Source organism: Rhinichthys klamathensis, unplaced genomic scaffold (assembly GCF_029890125.1).
Source record: "Rhinichthys klamathensis goyatoka isolate OS25496 unplaced genomic scaffold, OSU_Roscu_1.1 h1tg000391l_1, whole genome shotgun sequence".
In the NCBI taxonomy this organism is placed as follows: Eukaryota; Metazoa; Chordata; class Actinopteri; order Cypriniformes; family Leuciscidae; genus Rhinichthys; species Rhinichthys klamathensis.
Window position 1 is genome coordinate 3,371,239 of NW_026606894.1, and position 19,757 is coordinate 3,390,995.

The window sequence follows — 19,757 nt, forward strand, 5'->3', positions numbered from 1 at the left end:
CTCAGGCTCGGCAACGCAGGGACGCAGTGGGCAGACACAGATGCAGGAACAGGTAGAAATTCCTCCGGGAAAATCTCAGGAAACCACAGCATGGTACAGGAGTGGAATGCAGGAGAACACGGCGAGTAGAACCCTGGTAGCCTCAACAACCAACTGACAAAGACAGGACGAGGTAACAAAGAATATATCGGACATCCTCATTCAAAACAGCTGGCGCTGATCAGCTCATCAGCCGCGCCCGCCCTCGCGCTCACTCACACAACACGCACACACATAGCGAGGGCGAATCAGGGACTCTTTTCCGGTTCCTCACGCGGTCAGATTCTCTTTTCCTTTTCCAAGTCTCTTCCGACCGCGTTTTCTTTGCTTTTTCCATCGTCAAGTATCACGTCTGAAATGCGCGCAAGTGTCTTCGTGCTTCATATGTGGTCGTTGATGTGTGTGACGTCGTTGCCGTAAAGCAAGTCGTGATTCTCGCGAGATTTGTCGGGGGCGCTCCTCTCAAACTTGCATTGCTGGTTTTTCCAGCGGCGACCCCGCCAAGCTTTATTACCAGGATGATTCGCCCTACTATGAGTTTGTTTACCACCGAAATGACTTTGAAGCTGTTATATCAAGGTACAATTCTTGCATAGTGTGCCTTTAAAGCAGCACTAAGCAGGAATTCCGTTTTTGTCAAACAGCGAACCCTAGAGTCGCTGTGGAGTACTTGTACTGTCGTGAATAGCACTCACGCAGAGATGGCTCTGCACTCACGGCCGGATCCCCTCCCCCTGTACACCGGTACCTGTTCAGTAGGATGGAAGCTGTAACGAGTGGAAATAAGGTAGTGATGTATGTCTCGAGACCGGTCTTGGTCTCGAGACCGGTCTCGAGACCACTTTTACGTGGTCTCGGTCTTGTCACGACCTTGACGGTCTTTGGTCTTGGTCTTGTCTTGGTCTCGGACTTCTCGGTCTTGTCTAGGTCTCGTTGTCTCAGACCGACATAGTGGTCGGGGGATTAAGCAATATCAAATATCCACGACGATATCCGCAACGGATTGAAGCGCGCGTCCGAGTGAAGACAGTGCCGAGCCGTATCCGCGCCACTGATCGCAGCGGCAACGAGCACTTTGATCACTTGATTTAAAAAACACATATCATGTACAGTTTTTGATGTATTAATATTTAGTAAAACACATATCAGTGACATGATGGGTTTTAACTTCATTCAGGAGATTTTGGGTATTTTAAAAGTTGCAGAATGGATTCATTTGGAGACTTCGAAATCAGCAGAGATAGGCAGGCAATACAAAACAAAATCTTACAAGTTATTGCTTAGCTTCAACAACACTAGGCCTAGTCTGTTTTTTTCCCCCTCCGGTCTCGGTCTTGGTCTCGACTTGGTCTGTCTTGTCTTGGTCTCGATACCCTCTGGTCTTGGTAGTGTCTTGGTCTCGGTTTAGGCGGTCTTGACTACAAGTCTAAAATAAGGTATGGCCCCTTTAAGAGCTGCGCGCGCCCAACACCACATGTATACGGCGCCGGGTTATTTCTGTTTGATGCTCATTTTATCAGAATTTTATCAGATCTGTTTTTTGCCGTAAAGCAATTCGTTACCTCGCGAGACCTGATATCACACGATACTTCCTAACACTGAGGTCGGCGGGCCGCCGGCCCAAAGTTGCAAGGGTGGTTTTGCGGCTCACAGGCACCAGGGGGGTGCCAGACGACCACCATTCCACACAAAATCAGTAATATAAACATTACAATGACTCCAAAGCTGTTCGGTTAAGGTAAAAAAGTTACTTAGTTCACCTTTAAACAGGATATAAATCAAAACTGCCTAAGAATGAAATGTCGACCCAGGGCGAGATCTAGGATTGTGAAGCTTTTGGGGGTGTTGGTGGACTCGATCTACTCCATCTATGTTTTTATCATCATTCTGAATCCGGTCAAAATCTAGTCATTGACAATTTGAAAGAATTGAAAGAACTGAAAAAGAAAGAACTGAGCCTCTACTTAAAAGGGCGTGTTTTGTTTGAAATCCATGCAATGCACATGTAAACAAATATGTCAATTGGATTGGAACGTTTAGAGTCCATATAAACAGAACATTCAGAATCTGAAATCAGATTGGACTCATTCCAATTGATGAAATTTAGTGCATGCAAACATTCCTATGACATTTACACAAAGAGTTAAAGTTAAATCTTCACCAAGAGAAACATTTCATTGCTCAGAATAATGCTCTTTTTCAGCTTGGGAGATTTTGGTCTTTTTTAAACATTGCTTATGTCTGAAATGTTTATTCTAAGACATATGGCATACATACAGTAAGTGTATAGTGCACTGCTAAAAAAAAAGATTTTTCTAAGTTTCAAATGTGTTGCTTGTCATTTCTTTGTAATTATTTGTGAAATTTACCAGCAATTTCTGAGGGATAATTGTTGAAATTGAAATTCTAGAGAAGATATAGTTGAGATTACTGGTGTCTTGTTCTCAGGAGAAATCCTTGCCGTCTAGTTGATCTCATGCTGTCTAGGAGAAAAAACTGAGATATTAAATTGATCTTGTTAGCAATTGCCCTGCTGACAAAACCAACATGACTGGTAGCCATGTTTTGGAAAACCAACTAATGACCATCTCTGACCAGATAATAACCAGCCTTGAGAAGCTAAATTTGCTCAAAAATACATCTATCGTCTTAAACAAAATTGTCTTTCCTTCAGGCACAAAGGAAAGTGAACTTTGTGCATAGAGGTAAAATGATGAACCAAAATAATTACATCAAAAGTTAATAAAATAAAAACTATTTCCAAACTCCGTCTATCAGTTACAGTGATGAATGTTTGTATTCTCAGACTATCTGAAGCAAGTGACTCGAGTCTGCTCAATTCATTGTCAACATTGTAGTCCCCATCCTGCAGGAATCATAATTGGCTCTCACCCAATTTCTCTTCCTTTTCCCTCTCCTCACCACTTTCAAATTCTCCTATACCTCCCGAGCGCAATTCCATCAGGTCCCAATGGCAAAATCAGATCAGCGCCCAATAGCCATTAGCTCCTCTATTTAAAGAGATCTATGCAGTTGTGAAGGCTGCTTAGAGTTAATTACGCTGCCTGTCTGTGTTTAGCCTGTGGCAATACTGCACTCCGATGGGAAGATTATTGAGTTTTATCGCTCTTCTAATGGAGAATCCCCCCCCACCCCACTCGCCTCACGTCCATTCAGAACATAGGCAGGGCTATAAACCGCCTCCGAAGCCTTAAAACCGACTTCTGCCCCGAACCGATAAGGAGCTGTAACAAAACACATTGATTTGGCCCATAAGGATTAAAAAGCAAAAGGCACCATCGTCCATCCAGACTCGATGCAGTTTTATGACACAGTGCTAAAACTCAAACGGCTGCATAGTGCTGGGAGGTTGAGTAAAGTTCACTGGGCCGTTAAGGCATAAAACGGTCAGTGACAGCTGGGGTGTGTCTGTGGATGTAAAGGCCACTATCCGCGGTTTTATTTTGAATTATAATAGTCATACAACAGATAAATCAGGTAACTGTCACTCAAGTTGCCTTATTGACTGTTTCTCAGCTTTAAATGAAAGGAAATCTGTAGAACAAGGGACTTTCTGAATGAATCCGATTTAGACGATGAAAGTCCCACAGGGCTAAAGCTTACTAAAGTAGCAGGAGCATCTAAATCCCTGGAGGTAGATAGAAACCCTCCAGATTTCAGCAACCAGACAGACGGCTTCAAAGGAAAACACACAATATAGAGAACAGACCCAATAATGCAAATTTCTCCTCCGTCCAGAACACTCCTCTAACACAGTTCCCACAGGGCTAGGTAACATGCAGACTGAATAATTTACAACAAGACATGAATAGTGTTACAAACAACAGCACATATATGACATTAAACCCTTTACTAGCTATCAGTCTTAAGAAGTTGACTGAAGGGTATGAGGGCTTTTATGATGTAGTTGAGACAGACCTGTGGCCTCTCAAGTACTGCCACACAATATGGCATAATCTTTTTTGGAATATTCACTATGTATACTGTGCACATGTTTCAAATCTAAATTTTCATTAAAAAAACTATTTTGGCTAAGTCTATCATTTGTGTATTTCATAGACAAGGCAATTTCACAAAGCACTGCATAAAGCTCATGCGTATAGAGTATTGTGCCATTAGCAACATGCTAACATTAAATCAATGTCCCTCACTTGAGTAGCACTATTTGGATGATTGTATGTCTGCTAGAGCATTCCAGATTTGGTCACTTATTAGTTTTTTGTTTAATTTGAGATCCAGTCTTGAACGACAGTTGCCTATGTTGGCAGTAGAAGACCGTAAGCAGGGTTGCCAGGTCTGTGCAACAAAAGTAGCCCAATGGCTAGCCAAAAGAAGCCCAAAAATAGTCGAATGCATTTTTCTCCATCTGGCAGATAAATTCTCCACTGAATTTGTACATCTGGGGGTGTTGGAGCACCGAAACTGTACTTACGGGGGTGGAAATTTAAAAAATTTAACCGCGGCAACAACTTAAAAGTAGCCCAATTCCACGGGAAAACCATAGACTTGGCAACGCAACACTGACAGTAAGCCAGGTCTCCGGGTTTTGGAACAGAGCAATGGAAAACCTGGAAAGCATAGGCTACTGAAAATCCAACAATGTAAAGGACTCAACTTGTAAGATGTTGCCAATGTATCAACCGTGATCATCTTTTTTACCTATTGCTTGACCAGACTGGCAGAAGATCAAAATAAATAAATAAAATTGCACATAACCATATTTATCTCAGAGGCAATGACACCATTCACTGAATTAAACATGCAATGTAAAGAGGTCATGTGATGACAAGCATAAAGCTGTTGTAAACTGTTGTAAAATGCATACTGTTTGGAACCATGGGTGTCTGCAGAATTTTTAAGTCTAATTTATTACTTTTAAGACCTTTTCTAAGACATGCACAAATAAAATTAACACTATCCATACAGAACAAACCCATACAGTCTCTGCATGTATCTCAGATTCTTGAACTTAATTAAACAAGCTGGAGGATAGGAATTCGAGGTTGATCAATATTGGATTTTGCTGATACGATGTGTTTGAATAAAGGCATAAAAAGACTACTGTACCAACAATACTAGTAAAATCAATATATTGAATATGTTAAATTATGTTCTTAGTCTTTTCTTTCATGTAATATGGGCATCCCTGATAGAAGCCACCAGAGTTTACATTGAATTAAATACAAAAATACCAATAATATCTAGAAAAAAGACTTTTATAAGCCCAAAATGCACAAGGACTCTTATTTTGAAATATCGAAGCTTTACAATTGTAGCTGCTCATTCAAAAAGATCAAATCAGATCAAATATGCACTCTTACAACCATATAAAACATATTACAATATAAACACCATAAAGTAAACATTGTCATAATTCATCAACAGTAGATTATGAGCAATCGCTTGGCATTAATGTGTACTATTCAGTGCTTGCAACTGCACTGAAACACCAAGCCTGTAGAATGTGTAACAGAGTAGCGTTTTGATTTTAAACTTGCAGTGCTCACATTTATTTATATAACCACCAATCTTGATTTTTCTATCCCCCAAATTGTTAAGGACTCGCGGGGACCCTGGTTTTAAAGACATTTAAAAAACAGTAGGCAGTATACAAGCTAGTATTTGTTCTACATGAGATGTTCACATTCGAAATGATACATTTCTATGGCAACATTATCAATGGAAAAATAAATCTGCAGTGGTCAGGTGGTACAGCAGCCACATGGTGCGAGTCGGAGCTCTCAGTAATTGTAAGTACGAGTTCTACAAGGTTTTTACAGGTCAAAAAATCTCTTAATTACGGTAATTTTAACATGGTGTGAACGCAACTCTAGTATTCCATTTCCAAATAGCCACACTCTTTTCCATTGCACTCGAGACAAACATGGAGGTTCTGTTTCATAAAGTAGATCCAATATCCTTAAATTTATACACAATGTGTGAATGCAGTTCATAAATACAGCAGTGTCCTGTGCCATGGCTTTTACTAACAGCACGTCTTTGTACGCACATCACACCTCTCAGGGGAAAAGACAACAAGATGAATTATCAGGTAATGTTCCATTAACAGGCAAGTGCTGCTAATGCATCCATAAACACAATTACAATGAAAAACAAGCACAGCGTGAGCAGGGCAACTGGTATTTTTATATTTATTTGCAGATATTATGTTTATAACTGACTGAGCGAACACGTGATGCTGGTCAACAGCAAATCTCAGATCCTCACATGTTTGTGTCCCCCTGGATCTCTCTCGCTTATGCAGCAAAGCAACTGTCCTTACTGAATATTTAACAATATCTTCCCTTTTCCCTCTCGTTTTCTTTCCTCCACCCCCTCAGCTCGTCAAACGAGTCCTTAGTCAGCAGTAAATCCCACTCTTCCAAGGATTTGGCCCAGCGTGATCCGTCACGCAGTCTCCAGGCAGGAGAAGTAGAGGAGAGTCTGAGTTCAGCTGCCAAGCAAAAGACCATGCGGGATTGTGGGTAACAGACCAGCCATTCCAAACAGCCCATCAGACAGAGTACTAAGTATATATACATTCAGTGCACTCACGTTAAGCAGTATGTACTATATAGAGTACACTCACGTTAAGTAGTATGATAGAAATCTCAACTGCTTGATTGTTATATAGTCGGAAAAATGTAACTATATTATTGTTACGCGATTAATTAAAAGTTGGATATACATCCTACTTTACCTGTATAGAGTATACTCACATAAAGCAATATATAGCAAATTTCGGCTGTGTGATTATATCATCGCAAAAATGTAAACTGTATTTTCGCACAGCTCAATATAAAGTCGGATATATATTATATCGGACTTTATCCGCATACATAGTAGACTCTTATAAAGCTATATACACAACTGCCTGATTTTACTTTGTTGCAAAATGTTGCCAGGTCTTAATGTAAAGGTGAATATATATCAAGTTCTGTCATGAAACTCTAGATGGCGCAGGCTGATGTGTCCTTAAAGGGATAGTTCACTTTGAAATTAATTTTTGGTATGTTTTAGCTTACCCCAAGGGCATCCAAGATGTAGGTGTCTTTGTTTCCGCAGTAGTTTCAATTTTTATATTTTTAGGTCAAACCGTTCTTGTCTGTCAGTCATATAATGCAGGTCTATGGTCACCACCTCAAAGAGCATGCACAGAGAAGTCCAAATTAAACATGATTTAATGACTCGTAAATGTAAGTACACATTGATGGCCTAAGACACGAAACGAGCGGTTTGTGTGAGAAAATGAACAGTATTTATATCGTTTTTATCTCTTGTAAACACAGCCACGTCCAAGTGATCTGAGGGCGCGGGCGCTTCGGTCTTTTCCGGCAAGCGCCGCAAGTGATCTCTCGCGCGTGTACGTCACTCATTGTTTACACAGAACAGAGATTGTAAGTAAGACGGCTAATTAAAATGGTACTAATTTGCGCTTATCCGGGATGTTTAAACCGTCGTAAAAGAAAACAATTTTAAAAAAATAAATAAAAAAAATTGTATGAGTGACGTACATGCGCGAGAGATCACTTCCGGCACTTTCCGGCGCTTGCCGGAAAAGACAGAAGCGCCGGCGCCGTCAGATCACTTGGACGTGGCTGTGTTTACAAGAGGTAAAAACTATATAAATACTGTTCGTTTTCTCACACAAACCGCTCGTTTCGTGTCTTAGGCCATCAATGTGTACTTACATTTACGAGTCATTAAATCATGTTTAATTTGGACTTCTCTGTGCATGCTCTTTGAGGTGGTGACCATAGACCTGCATTATATGACTGACAGACAAGAACGGTTTGACCTAAAAATATCAAAATTGAAACTACTGCGGAAACAAAGACACCTACATCTTGGATGCCTTTGAGGTAAGCTAAAACATACCAAAAATTAATTCTAAAGTGAACTATCCCTTTAACGCAACCTGATGGCATTGTTACATGTCACGTGCTACATGGCACAAGCTGATTGGTTCCTATCGCATCTGCAGCCAGAGAGCTTGCTGCTCAACATTTGAATAGCTGGTTAGCGTTTACTATAGCAATTTGTAGCACACTTTAAGAGTTCCTCTGAAACCCTCCACCTCCCCAGCTCCACCTGTATAGATCTGCTATGGGTAATTATGCTAATTTGTATTTCGTCACAAAATGTAACTGCTGCTCTTTATATAAAGTTGGAAATGTAAGTATGTCCATCTTTAACCGCAAACATACAGTATACTCGTGTAGAGCGATATATCAGGGTTCTCAAGTCTCACGCATTGGCCGTGAGACACGCAATTCAACCAGTTCACACGCTCACACGCCACACCGTGTATTTCTCACGCTGAAAAGGCAATGGACTTGACTCCACCTGACGGTAAGGACATTATAGGAGGGTTCGCGAATAACGACATGCTTCTATAATGACGATAAAAGAAAAGCAATAGCACACAAATATCAGATCATACTGTGGACCGGCCTTTAACAATAGGCCCTCCGCTTGCTTTTCCCCAAGACTCTTGGGAGCTCGCTCTGCGCAGAGAGATTTGGGCATTGAGGTTTTTAGATAACCCTCTCCAGTGTCCTTTGAGAACTCACTGCAGGGGCCGGACCCCGCTCCTCGTCCCCCAGGACAGCCATATTCTCTATTCTCATTCATCTGCCTTCACATGTGGAGAAAACCAATGAATGTGGCTTAATATAGCTGCAATTTGGTGCATTGTGGGGGATGAGACATTTTGATTGTGGACCTGTGATTGTACCCAAATGGGAAAAGAGCCCGGGGGGCTTCATCACACACTTGTCTTGCTAAACATTTAATGAAGTAGATGTGCTTCAGAAACTAGCTAATATGAAGTATAGGCTGAAAATTGTTGGGCTAAAGCGCTCTCTTATGAAAAATAAGTGGTTAATTGTATTAAATGTGAACTTGTAATGTACTTCAATTTTTTTAAAATATATTTTTAAAAAAACGAATTGCAGATAATATAATATTATTGAAATAAAAGGCCACTTAAGTGTACTTAAAGAGAGTACACTTTCATTATTGTTTTTTTTTTTAAAACTTAAGAACACTTTTAAAAAGTGCACTTTGTAATAATGTCAAATTAAAAGTTTGACTTTATAGTACATTTTAAATAATTATTTTTTAATACAATTTTGACATGCTTCAAAGAAGTACACTTATTTTGATGTGTTGAACATAAGCATATGTAAAGTAGGCTACTTGAATAAAATTTGAACTATTATTCTTTATTCATTTTTCAAACACTTTAATCATATTTCAAAAACAATCGTACAAATTATAAAATTACATATAGTCCTGCTGGGGTAAAAAAAAACACTCTTTAGTTCAACTAACTGCATTTAATATAAATTTAAACTATAAAACTTTTTTATTTAATTGGCTTTAATTTAAATGACATGCAATTAAGTGTCTGAAAACATTACAGCACTTTGCGGAGGCAAGAGGTTTGCGGAGATTCTTTGCCTCCATGTCATGCATTAAAATAGTTTAACGCACAGCTAGCCATGGATTATCTATTATATAAATGCTCTTTTTAAAAGTATGCCAAAGTGTACTTCTTTTTCAAAAGCGTTATGTAAGAAAATTACACACAAAACTAGCCTAGTGTAATGCAAACGCCATAAACCGTTCACACCTACGGCAGCTGATCAGGCACATTCCCCTCCTCCTACTTGAAACCCAACAACGCAAGATTGTGAGATTGTAAAGGGCCTTTATATGTGTAAAAGAGCCAGACGGGGGTTACGAATGCGAATGCAGAACCTGAACAGCAGTGTGTCATGCATTTAGCTGAAGGATCATCACAAGTGGTCGTAACCACACATATGTATATGCTGGCGGTTCCTCAAAAATTACTCTAGGGCCTTGGAGACACCAGATTTTAATTAAAAAAGAAACAATGGCTTTTGGCATTGGCCCTATCATTCTCATTCTCAGTACCTTCTCTGACCCTGGGTCATGGACAAAAGGGAGGAATGATGCGATGATGGGGTTACTGAGGGCTTTTGTTGAACATCATGTTTGTCTCCTCACCCTGAGCAAATGTACCGACAAATGTCTTCAGTGAAGAATTGTAGACTATGTTAGATGAAAGCGAGTCAGACATGTTGTTCTGACAGGGTTTCTGTTGAGGCTTGACATTGCGTTCTTGTACAGCGAGGAAACAAAGGTAGTTTGTGATTAAATATTTAATGTTTAGGCGAATATTCTGAACATCGTTTCCTCTCTTTTTCCCAGATTGATCATAGTCTCAACACGTGCAATCGTGCGACTTACAACAACTCAAATATCTAATGAAATAATTAGGGCACTGTCAATGCAAGAACATATCTTCAAACTATATGAACATCATTGAGAAAAATAAGTGTGCTTAGTTGTATAGAATGTGCACTTGGACTTATTAAAAGTATATAAAAAAAATACTGTACTTGCAGATAATATAATATCAATGAAATAAAAGTCTACTTAAGTGTACTTGAAAAGACAAAGTGTTGTGTCTTTTGAGTGTTTGAGTGTTTCTTAACACACTGAAAAAAAATATGTACTACTTTAAAAATACACTTTTTAAATGTGCACTGCAATAATGTCAAATTAAAGTTTTAAAGTACATATTCAATCTTTAAGTTTTAATATGATTTTGTACACTTATTTTGATGTTGTCTCACATTTTAAAGCACATCTACAGTACTTGATTATAATTTTGTTTCGCCAGCATTTGAATGAATATATTTGAAATGCTCTAAATTGCAACTTCCTTATTACAAATGTGTAATAACAAATATTTTTGTTTCAAAAGAAATTACATTAAAGTATATTTTAGTTTACTGTTAATACTTGCCAGCACATTCAACAGAACGCTTTAGCCACATTTCAAAGATAATAGAAGTAAATATGAAATTGCGCATAAAAATGTTCTTTAGTTCTTCTCAAGTGGGACAAAAAGTAAAGCTATATGTAATAGTAAACTATAATACATTTTAATGCTATTAAGTGTTCGGGAAAAAATTATATTCAGTGCAAATTTAAGTAAATTTATTTAAAGTGTTATAGTTCCATAGTAAGTCATCTTTTTTAAAGTCTTTTTATAAGTACACACACAATCTTTCTTTTAGCACTAAACGGCAAAAAAATTAATTAAAAAAAAGAATACCTTAGAGGCATTAGGCATTTGTTTTTGCATAAATTTTGGTCACACTACATCTTTGGTAGAACATAACACACAGTAAGAGCAACATATCGCGCTCCTGCAAGTATGCTGGTTAAAATCTGTAATATTTCATTATGCCTAACCCCATTCCTCCCCTATAATTTCCTGTCAGCCATCACTATCCCAAGGAATGAATGCCAAAAGTGAGAACCGTAAAGCTGAGAATTTGTCTCAAGACCATTCATTTTCTTGCTACTTCTATATGTGTAAGCAGAAAATCAATTAGAAACAGTTTTTCTGGAGTGCGCCAATAGCGGCCGTGTGTCGTGGGTGCTGACCCGCCAGTCATTAATGCTCTCAGTGCATTTCTGTGGGTGCATTGAAGCAGGATGTGGGCGGTAAAGCCAATCCTCGTTTCAGGGTCACTTGAGTTCTTCTCTCAGCGCTGTCTTGTATAACACTATTCACGATATTCACCTTCAGTCTTTATTTGTATGTATCAGCTGACGTGAGTGTGGGATTATACATTACTGCACCTAAAACTCGGACATCAAACCATCAAAAGCTCCTTTGCTGTAACTGACCTCGATGCTAAAAACAGCATTGTGGAGTCTTTTGCATTGCATAACTCATCTCACAACAAAGAGAGGCCTCTAGTGTTAGCGATAAGACCTGTGGCAAGGGTTTCCATTAAGACTGGGGTCACAGATATCTGCGTGCACCTGTGAGACTGAGCTTATGATGTACTAATCACTGTGTGTGTGACCATAGGCTGTCAAATCAGCATGCAAACAACCCCAGTTCTGTCAAACCAACTTTACACGAGTCACTTCTAGAGCATTAAGTGTGCAAGATGTGAAAGATGTGTTTCATTCAGATTAGATAGATAGATAGATAGATAGATAGATAGATAGATAGATAGATAGATAGATAGATAGATAGATAGATAGATAGATAGATAGATAGATAGATAGATAGATAGATAGATAGATAGATAGATAGATAGCTTGAGCTCATGATCAAAAGAAAAACTAAGTTTCTCATCCATAAGAAAATGTAATATGTTGCTTCATTAAAAAAAAAATGTTTCCTCCAGACCAAGAAAAATCAGGATAAAGTCAAGATAAAAAAGATAAATCAAAATAAAATTTTTTAAAGTAGCAACAATTCAAGGTGTCAAGAAAAAAATATTTGTCAAGATGATGAAGAATATTATAGATACCTTGACAAATATAGATAGATAGATAGATAGATAGATAGATAGATAGATAGATAGATAGATAGATAGATAGATAGATAGATAGATAGATAGATAGATAGATAGATAGATAGATAGATAGATAGATAGATAGATAGATAGATAGATAGATAGCTTGAGCTCATGATCAAAAGAAAAACAAATTTTCTTATCCATAAGAAAATGTAATATGTTGCTTCATTAAAAAAAAATTGTTTCCTTCAGACCAAGAAAAATCAGGATAAAGTCAAGATAAAAAAGATAAATCAAAATTTTTTTTTTTTAAAGTAGCAACAATTCAAGGTGTCAAGAAAAAAATATTTGTCAAGATGATGAAGAATATTATAGATACCTTGACAAATATTTTCTTTTCTTGACACCTTGAATTGGTGCTAATTTTTAAAAAAATCTTGATTTATCTATCTATCTATCTATCAATATAGTGATCATGAGAAAAAAACGAGACTAAAAAAAAAAATTATAACAATATATTGCTGCTTCCATAAAATGTTCAAAATACAATTTCTTATATTTTTCCTTTTAATTTTGTTAAAACATTACTTTTCTCCATCTCTGGTCACTCCAACCCCTTAATCTTGAATTTCCGGTTACATCTACCAATCAATTTGCCCACATTAATGTGAAGCACACTGAATTTATGACATTTACTGAGAGTGACACAGAGAGAAAGATGAAGGAATAACAGATGAGTAACCCGAGAAGGATGAAAAGGAGCTGTTTGAATGCTAAAATGTGATTTGAATCAGAAACAAGCTGTTTCGGCATCACTCTGGGGGTCACTATCCCTGCAATTCTGTCAGCAAACTGCCCTTTTGGTGCAATCAGGGAGCCGGTTTCATTTCTTCAAACGACGCTGTTGATACTACACAGGACAAGGTGATAAAGGATCACTGTCTTTCTCTCAAGGAAGGCCATCTGTCAGACCTCGTGCGTGCTTATGTGTGTGTGTGTGTGTGTGTGGTTCAGAGGGATAGAGTGGGCATCTAATCATCCTAAGCCAAGCTTTAGACATGTGTGTGTACACAGTTGGTGACCACCATCACAATCACAAACAGGGCCTGTTCACAACTAGAGACATGAGAATGAGTGACGACACTGAGCTCTGTACTGTCAGTAAACTGCTTGCCGTCGTTCCAGCAGGCTATAAAATGAGTGTAAATGTCCTGCAAAACCAACTGAAATGTGTCAGCACTATTACAGGAAGAGTAAAGCTTTGGCTCGGCTCAGAGGAAGCCTTTAAAACTGCTTTACATTCTCCCTGCTCGTATATCACGAAGCGTCGCTCAGAAGTTACCTCAGAAAATGAGTTAAGTAGGAATGGCACTTAAGACATGAATATGAACAGTGATCGTCAGGCTCGGACACGAAGCATTAACTTTATGAGATGTGAAACGAGGACACGGCAATGCGATATTATGATTTAATTATCATATAACAAGATTAATATTTGGTATTGCTGAAACATTTGTCTTAGTATACTGGACTTTTAATGCCAAGGACCCCTAAATATGGGGATCTCTTTGCAAAGGACACCCTTACTAAAATATGATGGCAGCTGTATGTTTTCACGTAGCCTGTAAAGACCCATTTATGATATTATAAAGAATTTAGTTCTATATTTAATAACTTTAAATCTTGTCACTGACATAAAGCCAAGTATCTGTAAAATATTTAGTTTACCTTGACTCTTCTACACACTATTAAATATATATTTTAAGTGAATAAGTTAAATTTGAATGCCCAAAATATATACTGAATATTGTCAAATCTTTTTCTTTGCTCCTCTTTTTTTTTTTTACATGTATTTTCCTCTTTTATGTTTGTTGATTTTTTACATTTTACTATTTACTACATTTTTAAGTCAACATGAATTGCTTTTCCTGAAAGACAAATGGAGCTAGACCAAATTTGAATTCACTAAATATGTGTTTGGCTATTGGTGATATGATTTCATCGGAAAAGCTAAATTATTTATTTTTGAGGAAAAATTACAAAGACAGACCATGTTTTCTTTGTAATAATGTGCAGATGAAACGTTCACAATAAGAGTGGTTTTATTTGTATTAAGAAAGTAAATAGGGACCATTTTGATGTTTACATTCACTGTAATTGCAGCAATTTTGTGGAGCACCAAAAATACAAATCTCATTGTACCTTCACAATCATAATAGAGCTTGAAGTTGAAAAATAAAGACGTGCATAAGCTGGGAAAGGTTGAACTGATTGACTTTATGTCCCACAAGCTTATTGTCAAGAGATACACACCTGTTTCACACACGCAATTTCTCCCTTGAGTGCACACACACACACACACACCCCTCCCTGAGTATATAAACACTCACACACACTGATTGAAGATCGCTCAGCTTGTGTGAAGTGAAACAGGGACCGCGCTCTGTGGAGAGTTGAGAGTGTGAGATTGCTAAACGCTGATATACAGATGTGTGAGTGGAAAGAGAGAGATACTGGAGTGTGTTTAGAGAATAACAGCTGCTTGGGAGGATCACAGGGAGTCCAACATTTTGTGCTTCAGTGGAGAGAAATGTGGTTTAATTAGCAGTAACCTTTTCGGTATCAAGATCACATGGCAGTATACACACACACACACACACCTCACCTCACACACACGGCCAGCAGTTAAAAAGCATCCGTCCTCGGCCACAAGGGCAGAAAGTTTTAATATGACAACCAGCGGCTACTGGCGTCAAGGTGAGTCAATGTTTATGTGCAAATAAAGCATGTCATTTTTATAAATCTGTAACAGTGCGTTCACTACTGAAGGGATTCACATGTTAGGGGTAAAAAAAATCAGTGCCTAATCTGTGGGAAATAAAAATCTGTAATAAATATTAGTTTTTTTATTGCAAATTATATTATCTAAACAATTTGAATGAGTGGTTAAAATAGAAATGATAAGAATGTTTTAATATTTGGTTTGTCTCTTTTACGTTAATGGCACACACGTTTATGTAAAGGATCATGTTCTCGGGAATAATTTGAGATTATCTAAAGAGCATCTTGAGCTTCACTAAAACCAAGAACATCTGACTCCCTGTACAAATGAGTTCACATTTATATACAGCAATATACATAAATATATCATTTTATATAACCTTCATATCTATATATATAAAAAAAATCAGTATTGAGGGTTAAATGTGTTTTTTTTTCTTCAGTATATGGCATTATAATATATTTAATATAAATAAAACATCATACACAAAAGTAAGACAGATGAAAAAAAAGTTCTCACCCTTTTTCACCTTGTCTTGTGCGGCAGCTTCAGCGTGAAATGAAGTATTCAGCAATCCCAATATCCATCCCAATATCCATCCCAAAATTCCAGCTGCAGAGTTCTGGATAGATCCACACAAGTGAGTGAATTTGAGAGACAGGTGTGCCCTCAGTGTGCGAACTGATGATTTCAGTGCATGATCACAAAGACAAGAGAGAAACAGAGAAAGGAAGAGAAGGACCTCTCGAATGAAGCCTCACAAGTCTGATAGAATCAGTGCGTGACACAAATATCCCTCACTCTTTTAGAAACAGGGGGAAAAAAGACACTCCGAGATTTTAGAGGAAGAGTCCCAGGAAGGTTGAAATAATAAGTAGTCCATGCCTCAAAGGATAAGAGAGACTCCTAAAAGAGACTGTGAGTCCTTACCCTGAGGCACTCCTAGAAGAAGAAACCGGTGCTGAGCATCCCTAAATCAGCTTTCTGTCCCTTGCACGAACGCATTCATGGTCCTCTTCCATCTTCCTCACGTCTCGGGGCTTGTGAACAGTGTTAATCTCTCGCCGTTGTGCTCTGATCTGCAGCTGAAAGGTACAGAATAAGCGAGGCACCTCCCCCACCTCTGCTAATCCGGCCCACTCTAGACAGCCCCTTTTTGCTGCAACCAATCAGAGCGAAGGCTCCGCCTCCAGGCCTGCCTCCATTCTCTTCCCCCTCTCTCATGCACTAACACTGACACATTATACACTGGATACTTGATTACACTGGACAGACTGATGCAATAAAACTCCAAAGTCTGGATCTGAAAATGTACAGATGGGGGTTCTGCAAATACTCCACTAAATGTTCAATTATAATTTGTGTTGATGTGAGTCATTTGTTTTCAATAAGAGTTTATTTGAGTCGACATGAGGGACACTGACTGGTATGCAACAAAATGCAACAAAATTGGAAGCGAAAAATACCAATGATTTCAAGTGTCTCGATAGATTCTCTAAAGACAGCAATTAGGTTGTAGATATTTGTTTGTTTTTACAATGACAAAGTGGAGCTCACATTATCTTGCTCATTGTATGGTTGGACACTGCAAAGTGTACAGTTAGGAACTCTATTTTCCGCAACTCTAATGCAAGATAGGGTGGTAAACATTAGAGGGTCACAACGATTTATTGGTGAAGAGAAATTAATCGCTTGATGCAGTACAGTTGTTTTATTGTCATTTCCAATTCAGCTGTAATTTCTCAAATTCTGCAAAAAAAGCATGAAAATATTATTTAATTGTGTGTATTAGAATGCATAAAATGCAAATGATTTTGTCCTTTTATTACAAAAATATAAATAAAAGAAAAATAATTTGCATCAATGTCATTTTAACCAAAGAATGCTGTAAACAGAGTATATCATTTGAGATGTGTTGGAAAAGACACCTTCAGAAAAAAAAAACTGCTAAACATTTTTAGTAGATAAATTATATAAACTAGTGAGAGTGTGAAAAGTGTGTTTAAAGAGAGTTTCATTATGCCCATAGTTGAATTATTTTTTTAAAATTTAGTCAGAAATTTACACTGACACTGACATGCAGGCAAAGCAACCAAAACTCATTCAGTTTCAGTGAGAGTCTGAGATGCCAGTTGGCGATGCAACTAAAAGTTGAGCAAAGTTCAGTTTTATGTAAATACAGAGCATATACAAACGGGAATGCAGATAACAGCTGTATTGACCTCATGGAAACTGAACTCAAGGAAGAACTCCTACTGCAACTAACAGTAAGCTACTTGGCGACCTCCAGCTGTCAGTGTGAATGCATGCAAGTTCACACTTTTTAGATGCATCTCACTTAGTACAGGTGTTAGTCAATGGGCATTCACACTGACAGCGTTTTGCCGTGACAAAGAAACCAAAAGTCAATCAAGTTCAACGAGAGTGGCGAATTTAAGATGGCATGACTGACGGCAACAGTTGGCGATTCAACAAAGTTGAATGAAGTTCAACTGTATGGAAATGCTCAGCAATGTGATGCGATGACTACCAATGCAGAAAGTGGAGCAAAACTAGCGACTCGTGATGCAAATGGATATATCAATCGAGCAAGAATGCCTACTCGTGAGCAACAGTGGGCGGCCTCCAGCGATTCAGTCGCTGTCATTTTGAACATATGGTCACCACAATTATAGTTGCATATATCTCATTACAGTTATGAAGTTTCCTTATCCGCAGCACTAGTCTAAGGTGAGCGGTAGTCATGGAAGTGTGACGGTGATTTATATTGGTGACACAAATTGTTTCACAATGGGCGTTCATACTGACTGTGATTTGCGTGAAAGCAACCAAAAGTTATTGAAGTTCAACGAGAGTTGGCACTTTAAGATGACATGACTGACGGCAACAGTTGGCGATGCAACAAATTTGAACAAAGTTCAACTTTATGTAAATGCACAGCAATGTGATGCGATGACTACCAATGCAGAAAGTGGAGCAAAACAAGCGCCTCATGATACAAATGGATACAGTCGAGCAAGAATGCCTACCAGTGACCAACAGTCGGCGATAGGGGTGGAACGGTACACAGAAGTCACGGTTCGGTTCATACCTCGGTTCAGACATCACGGTTCGGTACGATTTCGGTACAATGGAGGGAAAAGCAAAACAAAAATGCAGAAGGCATTGTATTTTTTAAATAAGTTTTATTAATAAAGGCATAGAACCAGTTTATTTGTAGTGCACTGACAATAGTTTTATATAATTCGTTTATTAATTAAATTAATAAAAAGACAAAAAGACCTTGCGATATGTCTGGTAATTGTACCTGAATTTAAAATTAATTTGCTATATTTCAGATAAATATATTTGTTTTCCTTAATTTTAATTAACATTATTAATTAACAATGTAACATTATTCTCATCTGAATTATAAATAATTGATTTCTGTATAAAATAATACTACCATTAAAAACGCATTCGATTTTCTTTTTTAATCAATGTAGAATGTGTAAGATTAGTGCTCAGAGGACAAGAAATGAAAACCAATGCGATATGATGAATGTCCAAAAGATGGGACCCACAGACTGTTTTGAAATGGAGTTGAATAAATATGTTTTGCTTTTAAAACAGTGTGTGTGTGTGTGTGTGTGTGTGTGATTTTGGTTGGGTGACAGTTGTAGGTTACAGTTTGACAAGAGTTTACAGTGTGACAAAAGCACAATGTTGTGTTTTATTGCGAGTGTACACAAATATAAGTAAACACTTTGCAGGTTTAATGATCTGTATGAACAAAATGACGGAGTATGTTTTTTATGTTTCCACTGTTCGATCGCGGCCGCGTACGTCTCTCTCTCTCTCTCACACACACACACACACACACACACACACACACACACACACTCCAGCATTGCAATCTTGACATCGCAGCCTGTTCATTATGTGGTCACACCAAACGCGAATAGAGCGTTAAATTCGCGTCTATCGCGTCTAGTTCGACGCTAGTCCAAAGCGAATAGGACGCGCGTATAAGCCAACGTTTGAAGTGAACGCGCGTTCAGAGCTAAGCCGATGGTACAGATTATGTGTCCCTAAAGAACCCACGTATCTAACAGTAGTTCCGCATTACATTAATTAATTTCCACGCGAGTTTTATTTATTTTTATACCGTGTATTCTCCGTGTAAATTCGTGCACCGAACCGTGACGCCCGTACCGTTTCGGTTCGGTACGAATACATGTACCGTTCCACCCCTAGTCGGCGACCTCCAGCGATTCAGTCGCTGTCATTATGAACGTAAGGTCACACTTTTAGTAGCATATGTCTCAGTACATTTTGAAAGTTTCCTTATCCGCAGCACTAATCCAAGGTGAGCGGTAGACATGGGAGGGTGACGGTGATTTCTTGCCCATATGGGCCTGTCAGGACTGCATCTGGAGGATAGGAGCTTGGCAGTGCTTTTGAGCGTGAGTGTGTTTGCACGCATGCTCAGAGCATCAGTAAATGAAGAGTTCCTCATTGAGTCCAGTTGATGGTCAGAGGTCATCCCCTCTCTCCAGTCTGTTGCCCGAGTCCTC

The 19,757-nt window shown here is 38.4% G+C and overlaps 1 protein-coding gene across 1 annotated transcript in view; it reads right to left on the reverse strand.

Annotated features, from left to right (window-relative positions):
- The window catches only part of large2 (LARGE xylosyl- and glucuronyltransferase 2), a 72,491-nt gene extending 56,176 nt beyond the window's left edge, over positions 1 to 16,315 (reverse strand). Inside the window, exon 1 of the mRNA XM_056234305.1 lies at positions 16,132 to 16,315. The gene's annotated coding sequence lies outside the window, so the exon portion shown is untranslated. The remainder of the gene's footprint in view (positions 1 to 16,131) is intronic.
- Between the last annotated feature and the right edge of the window lie 3,442 nt (positions 16,316 to 19,757).